This window comes from Ranitomeya variabilis, chromosome 7, assembly GCF_051348905.1.
Source record: "Ranitomeya variabilis isolate aRanVar5 chromosome 7, aRanVar5.hap1, whole genome shotgun sequence".
Lineage (NCBI taxonomy): Eukaryota > Metazoa > Chordata > Amphibia > Anura > Dendrobatidae > Ranitomeya > Ranitomeya variabilis.
In genome coordinates, this window is record NC_135238.1 from 212,607,232 (window position 1) to 212,624,597 (window position 17,366).

The following is a 17,366-nucleotide window of genomic DNA, read 5'->3' on the forward strand; positions in this document are numbered from 1 at the left end:
TATCATTCCCTTAACATAAATGTAATGGGACATGGGACACTGATGTGGGTAAAGTAACACTTTGAGAAAAGCTGAAATTAAACTTCTTCCAAAAGTTTGACTTTAAAGAGTCCTGGTCATCAAGTCAAAAGTGGCAACTTTATGTCTTCTGCTGTCCTGAGTGTTCAGTTTTTTGTTTGTTTTCTTAAATCCGCCATACGGTTGCAGAGCTTTGGGCCTTTTTATGTAGTGCTGACTTTTATGGTCCTTACCGAGGGGGAATGGCTCACATAGCAATTATGAAAAGCAGCCTAAAGTAACACCCCCGAAGAATCCTAACAGCCACACCCCATTGGTAGAGACAATAAAAAATAGCACTAAATAAACAGGCCCATATTTCTGGAACCAGATGGCGATTAAAAAAATTGTCAAAAAATTAAATACTCAAGAAAACAGTAGGAATATAATAAGAAAGAAATGGCTATTTTTGACCTGATGACAGGTTTTCTTTAAAGGGTTGGTATTGGAAATATATGTCAGTATGTATCCATAGTAATGGTGATAAATTGCTTATCATTGGGGGTCCCATATCTGGAGAATCCCATTAATTTCCTAGAATGTATCTCTGGAGTGCACCATTTGAGTAGAACGATGGTGCACACATGTGTACCACCACCTCTCCATTCATTGGAGTCTATGCTTTAGTCTGACCGTCCTCTGGTTCAAGTTAGGAAGATATTGCTTTATTTCTCCTATAGTGGTGCTGCAAATAAATTGACCAGATGCCTTTAGAAAAAAAAAAATGTTGAAAACATTCGAGTTTTCCGAGCATGCTTGGGTGGTCTCCAAGTATTTTTGGCGTGTTCGTAGATCATGTTTGTATTATTTTTATTATTATTATTATTATTATTATTATTATTTATTTATATAGCACCATTAATTCCATGGTGCTGTACATGAGAAAGGGGTTACGTACAGGGTTATAAATATCGTTTACAGTAAACAAGTTTACAGTGACAGACTGGTACAGAGGGGAGAGGACCCTGTCCTTTGTATCCCCGCAGCTGCATGATTTGTGGCTGTTAGACAACCTGATCACATGCAAGGATTGCCTGTTTGTTGGGAATCCCCACATGTATTCAGGCTGTCTGGCAGCCGCAAATCATGCAGCTGCGGGGACACAAACATAATCTATGAGCACGCCCAAATACTCGGAGTACACTCGCTCATCACTACTCTCTTCCACTCCGGTCACCTATTGAAAAAAATTATTGGAAAATCCGAAAGGCAAAAGATTTGCATGTCTGCACTTCTCCATTATTCTGTTCTTCTTTGGTTTATGAATGAAGACCTTGTTTGCATTTCCACTTCGCTCGTGTTTTACGGTGCTGCACTTAGGGCGATATCCTCTTCCTGCTCGGTATGAGCCCAGCCATTGTTAGGCCTGCGAGTTCTTTGTTCTTCATGTTTCCAATTCTCAGTTTTACTGTCAGGTCAGCTTACATTTTACATTTTGCATTCCGCTATTTCATTGTGAATGTGAATTGCTGAGCTGGTATTTTTGTTATGTTATCACACGCGTCTACGCGTCCTGCAGATGATTTTGTTTCTTTGAGTATGGAGGGGAGAAAAGATCGGCACCTCAGTAGTGGTTACGACTAGTGATGAGTGAGTATACTCGTTGCTCGGGTTTTCCAGAGCACGCTCGGGTGATCTCCGAGTATTTGTTAGTGTTCAGAGATTTAGTTTTTGCCTAAGCAGCTACATGATTTACAGCTTCTAGCCAGCCTGAGTACATGTGGGGGTTGCCTGGTTGCTAGGGAATCCCCACATATATTCAAGCTGTCTAGCAGCCATAAATCATGCAGCTGCGGCAATGAAAACTAAATCTCCGAAAACTCACAAATACTTGGAGACCACCTGAGCATGCTCTGGAAAATCTGAGCAATGAGTATACTCGCTCATCACTAGTTACGACCCATTATAGGTGACTGGGTACCAAAAAAAGTAAAATATTAAAAGATGTGAAATGTGATGTGTAAGTGCCATATTATATTGCCGGTAACATGCTGTCTGAATGGAAGCTCTGGTTTATCTAAGTAGCTGAACAGTCACCGATATGACGATGTAAATATTTCAGGAAGAAGTAGTTAAACATTGCTGCGGATGGGACGCCGCTGATTGTCTATGTGCTGGCGGCATTATAAACATCAGGCTACAGCAGGACGCAGGGATGGCAGCTTTGTGACCTTGCGCAGGAGGGTGATTACATTGTTATATTGTGTCTGTAGATTCCATGATGACACTAAACCAGGAAGAGAGAATTTACGCAAACAGTGCGAGGACCTGCGACCTCCAGGAATGTAACACTGGTTTACAACACATGCTAACGAATGGCCGCTATCCTGTTACCAATGTGTATACCTCGGCTATTGTGCGAGACTGAAGCCGGCCATACACTATAGGCCATTTCCAGTTATTTCCGGCAACCCCATAGAGAATTAAAGGAGCGGCGGTCTGGTGTCCAACCTGTTGTGCCATTTTGTAACCGTTCCCCATCGGTAATAAAAAAATGTCCCAATCTGCCAATCTGTTCATCTCCCAGCGGAGGGACACCCACTGATTAGCAAGTTATCACCTGCTCACAGAATATGTGATATCTTGTTTTAACCAGACAATCCTCTCATAAGAGCTTGTGCAGATGATCGTATTTTCGGTCCCGAGTACTATCTGACAAAACATCAGATCGATCTCGGACTATTCTTATTCTATGGGGCCATACACGTCTGATTTTTTTTTTTTATCTTGGACAGATCCAGTTTAGGATAAAAAAATCACAGCAAGTTTGAGCTGATATTCAGGTCGCGCTCGGCCATGCAAGTCAGTGAGTCTGTGGAAACCATCAGACTGCACTCGAATGACATTTGAGTGCGCCTGATTTTCGCGCACTGACACAATGTAGAAGATGGAGAAATATTTTTTTCCCTTTATTCTCTACATCCAAGACAATCGGACTGCACTATGCTCACACTCTGATCAGAGCGTGATATGAATAATCGACCCAATTTCTATTGGAAGAGAGAATATACACTGGCCTGACCCTAGCCAAATACACGTCTATAGGGCTTATTAACCCCTTTCCAGCATCGGGCTTAATAGTATGCCAATGACGGACTCCCTCCCTTTGATGTGGGCTCCGGCGGTGAGCCCACATCTTTGCCGGAACATGTCAGCTATTTTGAACAGCTGACATGTGCCCGGAATAGCCACAGGTGGAATCGCGATCCACCCGCGGCTCTTAGCCCATTAAATGCCACTGTCAAATGCTGACAGCGGCATTAATCAAATGCTTCCGGCAATCATGCCGGAAATACGCCCACCGCTGACCACACGTGATCGTGGGTCTCCAGTGTGTTGGCATGTCAATTGGAGGTCACCTGGAGACCTCTATGGTTGTCACTGTCGGCTTGCTGTGAGTGCTACCCTGTGGTCGACGCTCATAGCAAGTGAGTACATCTGCTATATAGAGGCGATCTGATCATCGCCTCTATGTAGCAGAGCCAATCAAGCTATGCCAGCTTCTAGTCTCCCATGGAGACTATTGAAGTATTCCAAAAGTAAAAAGAAAATGTTTTTAAAAAATAGAAAAAATGCAAATCACCCCTCTTTCACCCCATTCAAACTAAAACAATAAAAAACCCAAACATACACATTTGGTATCACCGTGTTCAGATTCGCCCGCTCTCTCAATAAAAAAAAGCATTAACCTGATTGCTAAACGGCGTAACAAGAAAAAAAGTAAAAACGGCAGAATTACGTTTTTTTGGTCGCCGCGACATTGGAAAATGGTCCAAATTTTTTTTTTTTTAACAAGAGTTTGGAATTTTTTTTCACCACTCAGATAAAAAAGAACCTAGACACGTTTGGTGTCAATGAACTCGTAACTACCTTGAGAATCATAATTGCATATCAGTTTTTGCATTAGTGAGCCAAACAAAAAACAAGAGTGGGATTGCACTTTTTTTGCAATTTCACCGCACTTGGAATTTTTTTTCCCCATTTTCTAGTACACGGCATGGTAAAATCAATGGTGTCGTTCAAAAGTACAACTTGTCCTGCAAGAAATAAGCCCTCACATGGCCATATTGACAGAAAAATAAAAAAGTTATGACACTGGGAAGAAGGGGAGCGAAAAACGAAAATGTAAAACCGAAAAATGCTCCGGGAGTTAATGGGTTAACATGACCATATTTTCGGTCCTAGTGCTATCGCTGAAAAAAATGGAAACATGTTATTTACCAGGGCAGTGCAGATGAGGGATTGGTTTTCACTGACAGATTCTGCTGTTGAAAAAAAATAAGCACAGCATGCACTAGTTTCTTCCATAAATTAGATGAGAGTCACTCATTGAAGTCTATGGGTGCAGATGCCAGAGACGCAGTATAGCATCCATTTTTTATGGATACATTGCAGTTCTGTAGCATAGGAATCTATAAATGGTCTTGTTGTAAGTGATTAACAACTGTTACTGTAAAAAATGGATTTTATATGGACTGCACACAGGTGACAAGTGAGAAAAAAATAGTCAGCTTTCTGGATTAAACAGTCAACGATTTTTATAAGTTTGTGTTCACCTGGCCATGCTTCTTGTTCTCCACCCTCGCAGGGATCGCTAACAACTACTGCATTGTGAATGTATAAAACTGACAGTTCAGATATCAAAGATGATCTGATAAACAAAAAAAGAAAAGCTATCGCAGAGATAAAAGGCGCAGTTATAGCAGGATGATACTTCAGTGATTTGTGCTGATCTCGGGAAGAGAAAGTGTAATCTGGACTGTTTTGAAGATTCGAGAGAAGACACCATCACATCCTGTATCTTATTGAAGGCGAGAGTTCTCATCTTTGATTTCCTGCGAAAGACGTCGACTGGAGCCAGTGTAATTTCTGCAGTATCTCTCTTGTAAAGCTTGAGTGAATACCATCTGGCCATGTACAGTTAGTAAATTATGCCCTTAGGATCTCTAAGGCTACGTTCACACTAGCGTTGTGCGCCGCTGCGTCGGCGACGCAACGCACAACGCACGCAAAAACGCGGCAAAACGCACGCAAAAACGCTGCGTTTTGCGACGCATGCGTCGTTTTTTGCCGAAAATCGGACGCAAGAAAAATGCAACTTGTTGCGTTTTCTTGGTCCGACGCTTGCGGCAAAAAAGACGCATGTGTGGCACAACGCAACAAAAAAAAACGCATGCGTCCCCCATGTTAAGTATAGGGGGCGCATGACGCATGCGTCGCCGCTGCGTCGCCGACGCAAACCCGACGCACATTAGCTTAACGCTAATGTGAACGTAGCCTAAAATGTTTTCTTCTCAGTGGTCTGGTTAATGCCTCCCAGTGCATCAGATTTTGACACTTCTTCCTAAATGCTAAAAATGACATCCTTGAAGGCTACATCTCAAGTCTCTGCCTACTGCTCAGAATATCAGTGTTACGGAACTGCAACACAGAACTAGGATAGAAGGGGGAAAACTGACCCTGCACTGAGACTAGGCTGATACCCTATGATGGAGTGGGCGACCCATTCCTTGCAAATAGACCCACCGATGATCCTAAGTTAATATCAGCAAAGACCTATAGATAGGGGGAAGGAGGTCCCTGAAAGGTCACCTCCTAATAGAAACAGAGACGGCTGCAGAAACCAACTGAAAACAGAAACTAAAGATAGCAGAACCCGGGGGTCCCAGAACTGCACAATATCAAACACAGAAAGCTATTAAAGCACCTAGCCAGAACTCTAGCGGATCAACACTGTTGTCCAGCAAGGAATGGGAGGCAGGTGCTGGGTAATAAAGGGTGATACAATCACCTGACCTAAGACAACCCAGCACCAAGGGAAAAAGACCAGCAGCCAGAAAACCACAACAAGATGACGGATGGTCAAAAAAAGCAAAAAGTGAGTTTTCTCTCAAAATCTGTAGAATTTCGCTGACTCTCTGCCAATGCGACTCCAGATCAAACGAGTAGATCAAAATATCATCGGAATAAACAATAACACTCCTACCGATTAACGACCTCAGAATGCCATTAATTAAATTTTGAAAAAAACCAGGCGCATTAGTATGGGCAAAAAGCATCACCAGACAGTCAAAATGACCTTCTGGGGTATTAAAGGCTGTCTTCCATTCATCGCCCTCCTTCACCCGCAGCAAATTATATGCCCCACGAAGGTCAATGTTAGAGAACCACTTCACTCCGGTAAGTTGGTTAAACAAATCCGGAATCAGCAGCAACGGGTAAGGATTGCACATAGTGATTTTATTAATCTCCCGAAGATCCAGTTATGGCCTAAGGCCCCATCCTTCTTTTTGACAATAAAGAATCCTACAGCCACAGGGAACTTAGAGGGTCGCATATGACCTGCAGCTAAACTAGTCTGTAGGTATTTCTTTAAGGCCTCCCTCTTGGGAATCGTCAGATTAAATAAACGACTCTTAGGAAGTGTGGCACCTGGGACGAACTCAATAGGGCAGTCGTAATCTCTATGGGGTGGTAGAGCTTGCAACTCAACCTCCGAAAATACCCTCCAGAAATCCTGAAGGGCTTCAGGTAGCTGCTTCTTCACAACAGCAGCAATGTGAACATTACAACAATTGCCATAACACCCCTGACCCCAGGACCTTATATTACTAGACGATCAGTCCAGCAAAGGATTGTGCATTTTTAACCAGGGTAAACCCAGGACGACTGCGCAAGGTAATTTAGCAAGGACAAACAAGTCTATACACTCCTGATGCTCCATTTTCACAGTAAGTGGGAACCCGGTAACCTTTCGAGAAATACACCCATGTTCCAGAGGAGTGTTATCAATAGCCGCAACAGGAATAGGAGATCACAATGGTTCAGAATCAAACTTATATTTGTCTAGGAATTGTTGATCAATCAAATTAAGTGCAAAACCACAATCCACCATTACCTGACAATCAATGGAATGACCATGATATGTGGTATTACCAGAAAAAAAACCTCCTGCGGATCGTAAAAACACAATACGAACTGGAGTGTTACTCCTATGGACCTTTTTTTTTCCTTTCCTTATGCAAACCTCACATTGCTTAATAAAATGGTCAGCCTTACCACAATGCAAACATATCCCTTCAGAAAACCTCTTCTCCCTCTCCTGGGAACGAGAGGACAATGCCCCAAGTTGCATCAGTTCCCTGCTGTCGATGGGGCTATCCTGAGAGACGAGGTTCAGCATTATAAGAGCCATCTCTTCATTCTGTCTGTCTCTCAATCTTCTATCCACACGGATAGCTAACTGCATAGCGGTTTCCAAAGTATCAGGTGCAGGATATGCAATGAGCAAATCTTTAACTCTTTCACGCAAACCTGCTAAAAACTGACTCATGAGCGCTGGGTCATTCCACCTGACCTCTGCGGACCATCGTCTGAACTGGGTGCAATACCTCTCAGCATCAACAGAACCCTGTTTAAGCCATCTGAGCTCTGCCTCAGCTGATGTGACCCGATCAGGATCATCATATAGCAAACAACCCCATAGCGAAAAAAAATGCTTCTACTGATGTCAAACAAGAATCATCACGATGTAATGAAAATGCCCAGATTTGGGGTTCATTTTGCAATAAAGACTTAATAATCCCCACACGCTGTAATTCACTCCCTGAGGATCTGGGTCTAAGCTGAAAATATAGTAAACATGCATTTTTAAAAGTAAAAAATTCCTGCCGTTTACCAGAAAAAAACTCAGGCAATCCTACCTTAGGTTCTTCAGAGTGTGCTCCAGAGTAATTACTCATGTGCTGTTGCAGGTTGGCTACTTCCAAAGTTAACCCTTGCAAGCGTTGAGCAAGTTCTTGGATGCTGCACATATTGAAGGAATCCGGGACAGATTTTTTTTTTTTTTTTGTATGGCTGGACAAACTGTTACGGAACGGCAACACAGAGCTAGGATAGAAGGGGGAAAACTGACCCTGCACTGAGACTAGGCTGATACCCTACGATGGAGTGGGTGACCCATTCCTTGCGAATAGACCCACCGATGATCCTAGGTTAATCTCAGCGAAGACCTATAGATAAGGGGAAGGAGGATTAAGGGTATGTGCACACGTCCAGATTTCTTGCAGAAATTTCCTGAAGAAAACCGGAAATTTTCTGCAAGAAATCCGCATTTTTTTTTTTGCGTTTTTTTCGCGGTTTTTTTAGCATTCTGCAAGCGTAATTAGCTTGCAGAATGCTAAAGTTTTCCAAGCGATCTGTAGCATCGCTTGGAAAACTGACTGACAGGTTGGTCACACTTGTCAAACATAGCGTTTGACAAGTGTGACCAACTTTTTACTATAGATGCAGCTTTTGCAGCATCTATAGTAAAAGATAGAATGTTTAAAAATAATTAAAAATAATAAAAAAAATGCTTATACTCACCCGCAGACAGCTGATCTCCTCACCAGCGTCCGTTCCGTATAGATGGTGTGTGCGCGCAGGACCTTCCATGACGTCGCGGTCACGTGAGCGGTCACATGACCGGTCTCGACCAATCACAAGACGGCGACGTCATCGGCAGGTCCTTCACCGCACACCAACTACAGGAACCGAAGCGACAGCGTGCAGTGGAGAGGCGGGAAGACAACGAAGGTGAGTATAGGACTATTTTTTATTTTAATTCTTTTTTTTGACCACTTATATGGTGCCCAGTCCGTGGAGGAGAGTCTCCTCTCCTCCACCCTGGGTACCAACCGCACATAATCTGCTTACTTCCCGCATGGTGTGCACAGCCCCGTGCGGGAAGTAAGCAGATCAATGCACTTCCAGGTGTGCGGAATCCCCTGCAATTCCGCATTTTAATGAACATGTTGCTTTTTTTTCCGTGATGCGATTTTTTCGCGGAAAAAAAGGCTACATTTGCACAAAAAATGCGGAATACACTGAAAATAATGGGAGGCATATGTAAGCGTTTTTTTCGCGTTTTTATAGCGAAAAAACGCGAAAAAAAACGCGAAAAATACTGAACGTGTGCACATGGCCTAACACTGTTATCCAGCAAGGAATGGGAGGCAGGTGCTGGGTAATAAAGAGTGATACAATCACCTGACCTAAGACAACCCATCACCGGGGGAAAAAGACCAGCAGCCAGAAAACCACAACAAGATGGTGCATGGTCAAAAAAAACCCCAAAAAGGAGATTCTAGCAATCAGTGTCATAAAAAACTGTATGAAACTTTTCCTTGTTATGTCACTTTAACAATTAAAGTGGTAGTACCATGTAAACTGTAACTAAATACAAAACATAGCAATTAACTCTTGTAATCAGCATCCATGTATCATTACAAGTTTTGGACTAATTTATAAATATTATCTTTTCTGTTGAGGTCTATGGAAAAGAACTGCAAATAAAATGTACAATCTGTACTACAGTATAATTCTTCTATAAATCTGCTCCATCAACTGTACAAATGAGTGCCTATGGGCTTGATATATGGCATGACTTGAGGCCGCCATACAATGACCGCCATACAATCATGGTTAATATATTGTTCTGTGCACACAGACTGTCATTGTCTTCGGCAGCACATGTATTCTACGCATATTATTCTCAGCAGCACATGTTTTGTGCACACATTGTCCTCGGCAGCACATGTGCTGTGCACACATTGTCCTCGGCAGCACATGTGTTGTGCTCACATTGTCCTCGGTGCACATGTGCTGTGCACACATTGTCCTCGGCAGCACATGTACAAAACTATTTCTTGTCAAATAGTTTTTAAACAAACTTAAAAGTAACACCTCAAGTTATGCCACTATGCAGTGTCAACGGGCAGTGCTATACAGTGCTGATATAATAATACTATCATTCTCTTTATAATAGTGTCATATAGTAAACAGATAACAGAGCCATAGCGTATCTTGTAAGCATAATACTGCCATATTATTATTATTATTATTATTTATTTATATAGCACCATTGATTCCATGGTGCTGTACATGAGAAGGGGTTACATACAAGTTACAGATATCACTTACAGTAAAGAAAACTAACAATGACAGACTGATACAGAGGGGAGAGGACCCTGCCCTTGCGGGCTTACATTCTACAGGATTAAGGGGAAGGAGACAGTAGGTCGGGGGTTGCAGTAGCTCCGATGGTGTTGAGGTGGCCGTGTGGTCATTACAGGTTGTAGGCTTTCTTGAAGAGGTGGGTTTTCTGCTTTCTTTTGAATGATCCAAATGTGGTGGATAACCGGACGTGTTGGGGTACAGAATTCCAGAGGATGGAGGATATTCGGGAGAAGTCTTAGAGGCAATTGGGTGAGGAGCGGGTAAGTGTGGAGGAGAGAAGGAGGTCTTGGGAGGACCGGAGATTTCGTGAGGGAAGATATCGGGAGATTAGTTTGGAAATATACGAAGGACAAAGGTTATGTATATATAGTACCTACATATTAGTGCCATACACAGAACACACCATTTCAGTGTATAGTTTAGGCATGTAAATCATGTCAGTGTAAGTGTAAATCTTTATTATAAATTTGTTAAAAAAGTGTTCTTTATAACTGAAGATAAAGAGACGCATACTGTACACACAGCCTCTGTGTCTATATATCTTTTTACCTTCAGTTTTAAATATATTTTTTTCCACGAATGTAAAATAATAAAGATTTTCATTTTATTTTGGCTGTGGTATTCCCGTTCTTTTGTAGGTCAAATTAGTTATTTTTAGGAGAACCTTGATAGAATCAGGTATATGTAGGTACTCATAACACTGCCATACACTGCAGTACCTATAGAATACTGTCAGATCACATCACTTTACAATGTAAACCCAATATTACCATATACTGTAATATTTACAGAATAGTCAGAATAAAAAGGTAATGGCACCATTCACTACAAAAATAATACTGCCATATAGTACCTACAGAATAGTATCATACAGTGAACATATAACTATCATATAGTGCAAACACAACACTGCCTACTGCATACAGTGCCCACAGTAGTCACACAATAAACAAAAAACAGCATCATGCCGAGTAAACATATCGCCCTGTAGTATATACCGAATAGTGGCATACAGTAAACAGAAAATAGTTCCATACAGCGCAAACATAATAATACACTGCAATACTTACAGAATATTATCATACAAAAAAGATATCAGTACCATACATTGCAAACATAATACTGCTATATACTGCAATACCTACAGAAAGGTCATATAGCACGCAGATATCCGCACCATACAATGGAAATCTAATACTGCCATGTAATTTAAAGAATACTGTCATACAGTATACATATAAAACACCACAGAGTGCAAACATAATACTTCCATATACTGTAATACCTGCAGGATAGTCCTGCAATAACCAGAAAACATCGCAATACTATACAAAGATAATACTGTCACATAATAACCATTTGTCACATCTCCTCTGTGACTTGCTCCTGTGATGTCTGATTTTCTCACCTGACACCACCGTATTCGTTTTGCCGGCAGCGCTGGTGAAGGAGAAGACGTCGGGACCAGAAGCTTTAGGAGGCTGTAGCTCTGTCTGTCAACTAAGATTAGTTAGTACCAGGGCCGGACTGGCCATAGGGCAGTTCTGGCAAATGCCAGAAGGGCCGATGGCAGTAGTGGGCCGCTCGAATGTGCCGCTGTCGGCACACTCCCCACGCTGTCGCGGCACACTCCCGGCCCCGCATTCAACTATACCGGCGTCATAGACACCGGTACAGTTGAATGCAATGATGGAGGAGAGTGCGTCTGCTGACGCCCCCTCTCCCATCATTCCCCGCTCTGCCTGCCGCTGACACTGCGGGTGCGCGATGACGTCATATCATCGCGCACCTGCTGTGTGACCGGGCGGGCAGACTGCGACTGCTGAGGCCGGAGCCAGAGCAGCGCGGGACACGAGGAGAGAGGTGAGTAGTGTGTTTGTTTGTTTTTTATCAATGAGTGATGACTGGATTGTGGAGCTATTGGGGGGGGGGGGGCTGCCTGCCTGCATTACTTTCTATGGGGGCTGCCTGCCTGCATTACTTTCTATGGGGGCTGCCTGCCTGCATTACTTTCTATGGGGGCTGCCTGCCTGCATTACTTTCTATGGGGGCTGCCTGCCTGCATTACATTCTATGGGGGCTGCCTGCCTGCATTACTTTCTATGGGGGCTGCCTGCCTGCATTACTTTCTATGGGGGCTGCCTGCCTGCCTGCATTACATTCTATGGGGGCTGCCTGCCTGCATTACATTCTATGGGGGCTGCCTGCCTGCATTACATTCTATGGGGGCTGCCTGCCTGCATTACATTCTATGGGGGCTGCCTGCCTGCATTACATTCTATGGGGGCTGCCTGCCTGCATTACATTCTATGGGGGCTGCCTGCCTGCATTACATTCTATGGGGGCTGCCTGCCTGCATTACATTCTATGGGGGCTGTGCTGCATTATATTGTATGGTGGCTGCCTGCATTACATTCTATGGGGGCTGGCTGCATTCCATTCCATGGGCCTGTGCTGCATTATATTCTATGGGGCTGGCTGCATTCCATTCCATGGGCCTGTGCTGCATAATATTCTATGGGGCTGGCTGCATTCCATTCTATGGGCCTGTGCTGCATTATATTCTATGGGGCTGGCTGCATTACATTGTATGGTGGCTGTGCTGCATTATATTGTATGGGGCTGTGCTGCATTATATTCTATGGGGCTGTGCTGTATTACATTCTATGGGGCTGTGCTGCATTTAATTCTATGGGGCTGGCTGCATTACATTCTATGGGGGCTGTGCTGCATTACATTCTATGGGGCTGGCTGCATTACATTTTATGGGGGCTGTGCTGCATTACATTCTATGGGGCTGTTCTGTATTACATTCTATGGGGCTGGCTGCATTACATTCTATGGGGGCTGTGCTGTATTACATTCTATGGGGGCTGTGCTGTATTACATTCTATGGGGGCCGTGCTGTATTACATTCTATGGGGGCTGTGCTGTATTATAGTCTATGGGGGCTGTGCTGTATTATAGTCTATGGGGGCTGTGCTGTATTACATTCTATGGGGACTGAGCTGTAATGCTGGATACAGCTGTAATTATATGTTATATAGTTGTGTTACACTCCCCTCACTTCTTGTAGCCTACAAGTGTACAAAGATATTATACAGTCACCATGCGACAAGTGGGCCTGTGTGACTTCAAATGCCAGGGCTGAATTTTAGTCCCAGTCCGGCCCTGGTTAGTACCATCCAGTCTGGCACTATGGGTATGTGTTCAGTCCAGCTGGATAAATCAACTCCCTGCTTCATCCAACTAGAAAGCACCACACCCCACTGAAGCTCCAGCACATTGCTAGAAGCTCCCGGATGTAGCCTTGATCTCCTCTGGTTCAGTCCTGTGTGCTCAGCTCCTGTCTACTTTATTTGTTTCCTATTTTAATCTCGGCCCATATACTGACTATTCTTGCATCTTCTGATTTTGTATCTTCTCTACCCTTCCTGGTTCTTACCTGCCTACCTGACCATTCCGGCCAGCCTGCACCACCGGCCAGCAGCTTACTCCGTGGCCCGAGCCCTGGGGATCTTGTGTAATTCCAGATCACTGTACAGAAGTTAAAAGGTGAAGGCCAAGACAAACTTTGGGACCTGGTAAAGAGAGTTGCTTGCACTAAGCCTGTCCGTCTAGCCACGTATAGAGCTGCCAGGTGACCACTTACAGAGCCACTTAATATTACTGAATTGTTTCATACAGTAAACAGACAATAGCACCATAGAAAGCAAACATAACACTGACACACAGTACCGACCTACAGAATGAAATACCAGCATCACCTTTATAACAGCACCATATAGTGAAAATATATAACCGCCGCATGGTGCTTATGTAATAGTGTGAACATGTACAGTGTCCGCATATTACGCAGTGTGACATAATTCAGCTCTGTCTATGTGTCTGTAATTGTTATCTGGAAATCACAATGAAACATTTATTCTGCAGGACGTGCAGCTGTTTCTGTCTCCTATAATGATGTATCGCAATATCACCGGGTTTTCCATTTGATATTTCTCCCATGATGTTTATATGTTTCTTTACATGATGGATGCAGGGAGTTGGCAGTGTAGAAGTATCTCTGCTCGCCTATTACACATCGCAGCTTTCTATAAAACAATGATCTTATCATTACCGCTGCTATTTTTGGAAAAGCAATGACACCTCTTGTAGAAATGGTGAGAGCAAGAAGTGAGAGATAAATTTGGCAGCGCAGGGTTTATGACGGGGCTTAAAAGATATGAGAAATACAATATACAGTATATAAGGACAGTAGAGCGGCAATTATATAAGGGGTCACGTATTCTTCAAGAAGGTGGTAAAACAGGTCTCGCAAGATTACAATTGAGATGTTTCCGATCATATCCGTCCTTCATCAATGAACATCATGCTTTCAATTTTGCAAGAAAGCTCGGCATGTAAAGAAGCAAAGCAGAGAGGTAGCAGAGCTGAAATTGCCATTTAAAGAGGATTTCTCAGCTAACCTGACATGTCTGCTTTAGTAAAAGCTTGATTTACCTTTGCAGATGTTTTTTGTTAAGTATTCTAACTTACTGAGATAATGACTTTTGGGTTTCCATTGGCTGTAAGCCATAATCATCAACATTAACAGAAATAAACACTTGAACTAGAGCACTCTGTTTGTAATGACTCTGTATAATATGAGTTTCACGTTTTGTATTGAAGAAATGAAATAAATTAACCTTTTGATGATATTCTAATTTTGTGAGATGCACCTGTATGTATATATAATAGGTGAAATACACTCTAAACACTAAAAAGTGTTGCAAATGCAACAACAAATTGGGAATTGATTGCTTTCGATTCTTGATGTCTTAACCTGCTGTAAAGCTGCTTGTTTTATAAAATTGACTGGAGGGATTGTGTAAATCATGTCTGGTATTGCCAAGCCCATTCACTTATACAAAGATAAGCTGCAATACCAAAAACAGCCTATAAGCAAGAGTGGTGCTGTCTTTGTAAAAAAAAAAAAAAATACTATGTATAATATCAGATTTGTGCAACTTTTAAATATTTACCGTATATACTTGAGTATAAGCCGACCCGAGTATAAGCCGACCCCCCTAATTTTGCCACAAAAAACTGGGAAAACTTAATGACTCGAGTATAAGCCTAGGGTGGAAAATGCAGCAGCTACCGGTAAATTTCAAAAGTAATAATAGATACCAATAAAAGTAAAATTAATTGAGACATCAGTAGGTTGTGTTTTTGAATATCCATATTGAATCAGGAGCCCCATATAATGCTCCATAAAGTTTGATGGGCCCCATTAGATGCTCCATATTAAAATATGCCCCATATATTCCTGCATATGCCCCATATAACCTGCATAAAGGGCCCCATAAGATGCTCCATAGAGATATTTGCCCTATATAGTGCTGCACAAACGTTATGGCCCCATAAGATGATCCATACAGTCAATTGCCCCATATAGTGCTGCACAAGCGTTATGGCCCCATACAGATGATCCATACAGTCAATTGCCCCATATAGTGCTGCACAAGCGTTATGGCCCCATACAGATGATCCATACAGTCACTTGCCCCATATAGTGCTGCACAATCGTTATGGCCCCATACAGATGATCCGTACAGTCACTGCCCCATATGCTTTTGCTGCAATAAAAAAAAATAATCACATACTCACCTCTCTTCGCTCAGGACCCCCGGCACTTTCAATATTTACCTGCTCCTCGTGCGACTCCGTCTTCAGCACTGACGTTCAGCAGAGGGCGCGCACTGACTACGTCACCGCGCCCTCTGACCTGAGCGTCACAGCCAGAGGACGCTGATAACGGAGCCGCACCGGAACGTGGAGCGGTAAATATCGCGCTGCGCTGTATACTCACCTACTGCTGGCGCTGTGCAGTCCCTGCTTCTTCCAGTGCTGCATCTTCTTCCTGTATTGAGCGGTCACAGTTACCGCTCATTACCGAAATGAATATGCGGCTCCACCTCTATGGGAGGTGGAGCCGCATATTCATTACTGTAATGAGCGGGACCATGTGACCGCTCAGTACAGGAAGAATATGCAGCGCTGGAAAAAGCAGAGACGCGCAGGGACCGCGCCAGCAGTAGGTGAGTATAATTAGATAGCCCCCGCCCCCCCCTCCCCTGCCGACCCCCGGGTATGACTCAAGTATAAGCCAAGAGGGGGACTTTCAGCCCAAAAAAATGGGCTGAAAATCTCGGCTTATACTCGAGTATATACGGTATTTTAATTTTAATTCAGCCAAGTTGTTATTTGGCTCCATCTATCATTATATATTTCCTTTGAAATGTACAATTTCAGTGTTTGTCCTATAAAATCCTTTTAAAATAAAAATGTATAATAATAATAATAATTAAACACTTCAATAAATAATCCATTTTGTAGCTAAATAATTGCAGACCCGGCTCAAACCTTGTTTGTGAGCAGATCAATTTGTAGAATCCATATATTTCTAATGGTCTTTTAATTGGAAAGTATATGATTTATTGGAGAACTCCAACTAAGCAATGGGAAATGAAACAATCACTGAGCGTGGAAATGAATATTGAATCAAGAAATTCGAAACATAGTTCCGTACATGCAGATAAATAAACCTGGGTGCCGTCATGGTCATGTTTAGAAGGCTCCTGCCTGTTTGTATTTCTACTTAGGCTGCTGTTTTGCATAAAATTAGCCCTATAATAAGAATATTATAAAATAAAAGACATAAGCATTACTAAAAAGGGGTGTTCCAGTGTGAAAAATAAGTCTGCAGTCACTTTACATGACTTCAGACTGCTGTGTTGTGACAGTGTGCAATGCGCACACTGTCATGATTCCCCTTTAGTGTGATAGATCATTTATGTGGCCAGAACTATGCGATTTATATACCTGCAGTCATGAGCCCGCTTAATTATTATCGGCTTCACTTAATTAAACATTGAGAGAAGCAGCTGAGACTCTGGTTGATACTTTTTTTTAATTAGGGCTATGTGAAAAGTGCTGGGCTAAGTTTGGACCCTCATTTAGTGCTGACAAACTTCCTTTAAAATATCCGGTCGGTTTGTGCATACAGCACCAATGCAGGGTTGATTATATACTACCCACAAACTCCTTTCCTTCAGACTTCTTGCTACTCTACAGACAGTATTAAGCTACCCTATGTTCACATTTCCATTCCGACATTCCATTTACATTTTCTGTTTTTTTAGGAAGAGACTAAAGAAAAAATGTCAAAACGGATCCGCATGTAACTGATGGAATTGGAAGCAGAGGGTCCTATTGATTATTATAGGGTCCATTTGGGTTCCGTTTTGTCTCTGTTTTTAGAACAG

At 42.7% G+C, this 17,366-nt stretch overlaps 1 protein-coding gene across 5 annotated transcripts in view; it reads left to right on the forward strand.

Annotated features, from left to right (window-relative positions):
- KCNH7 (potassium voltage-gated channel subfamily H member 7) overlaps positions 1-17,366 on the forward strand; it is a 345,394-nt gene that overhangs the window by 192,681 nt on the left and 135,347 nt on the right. The window lies entirely within an intron of this gene.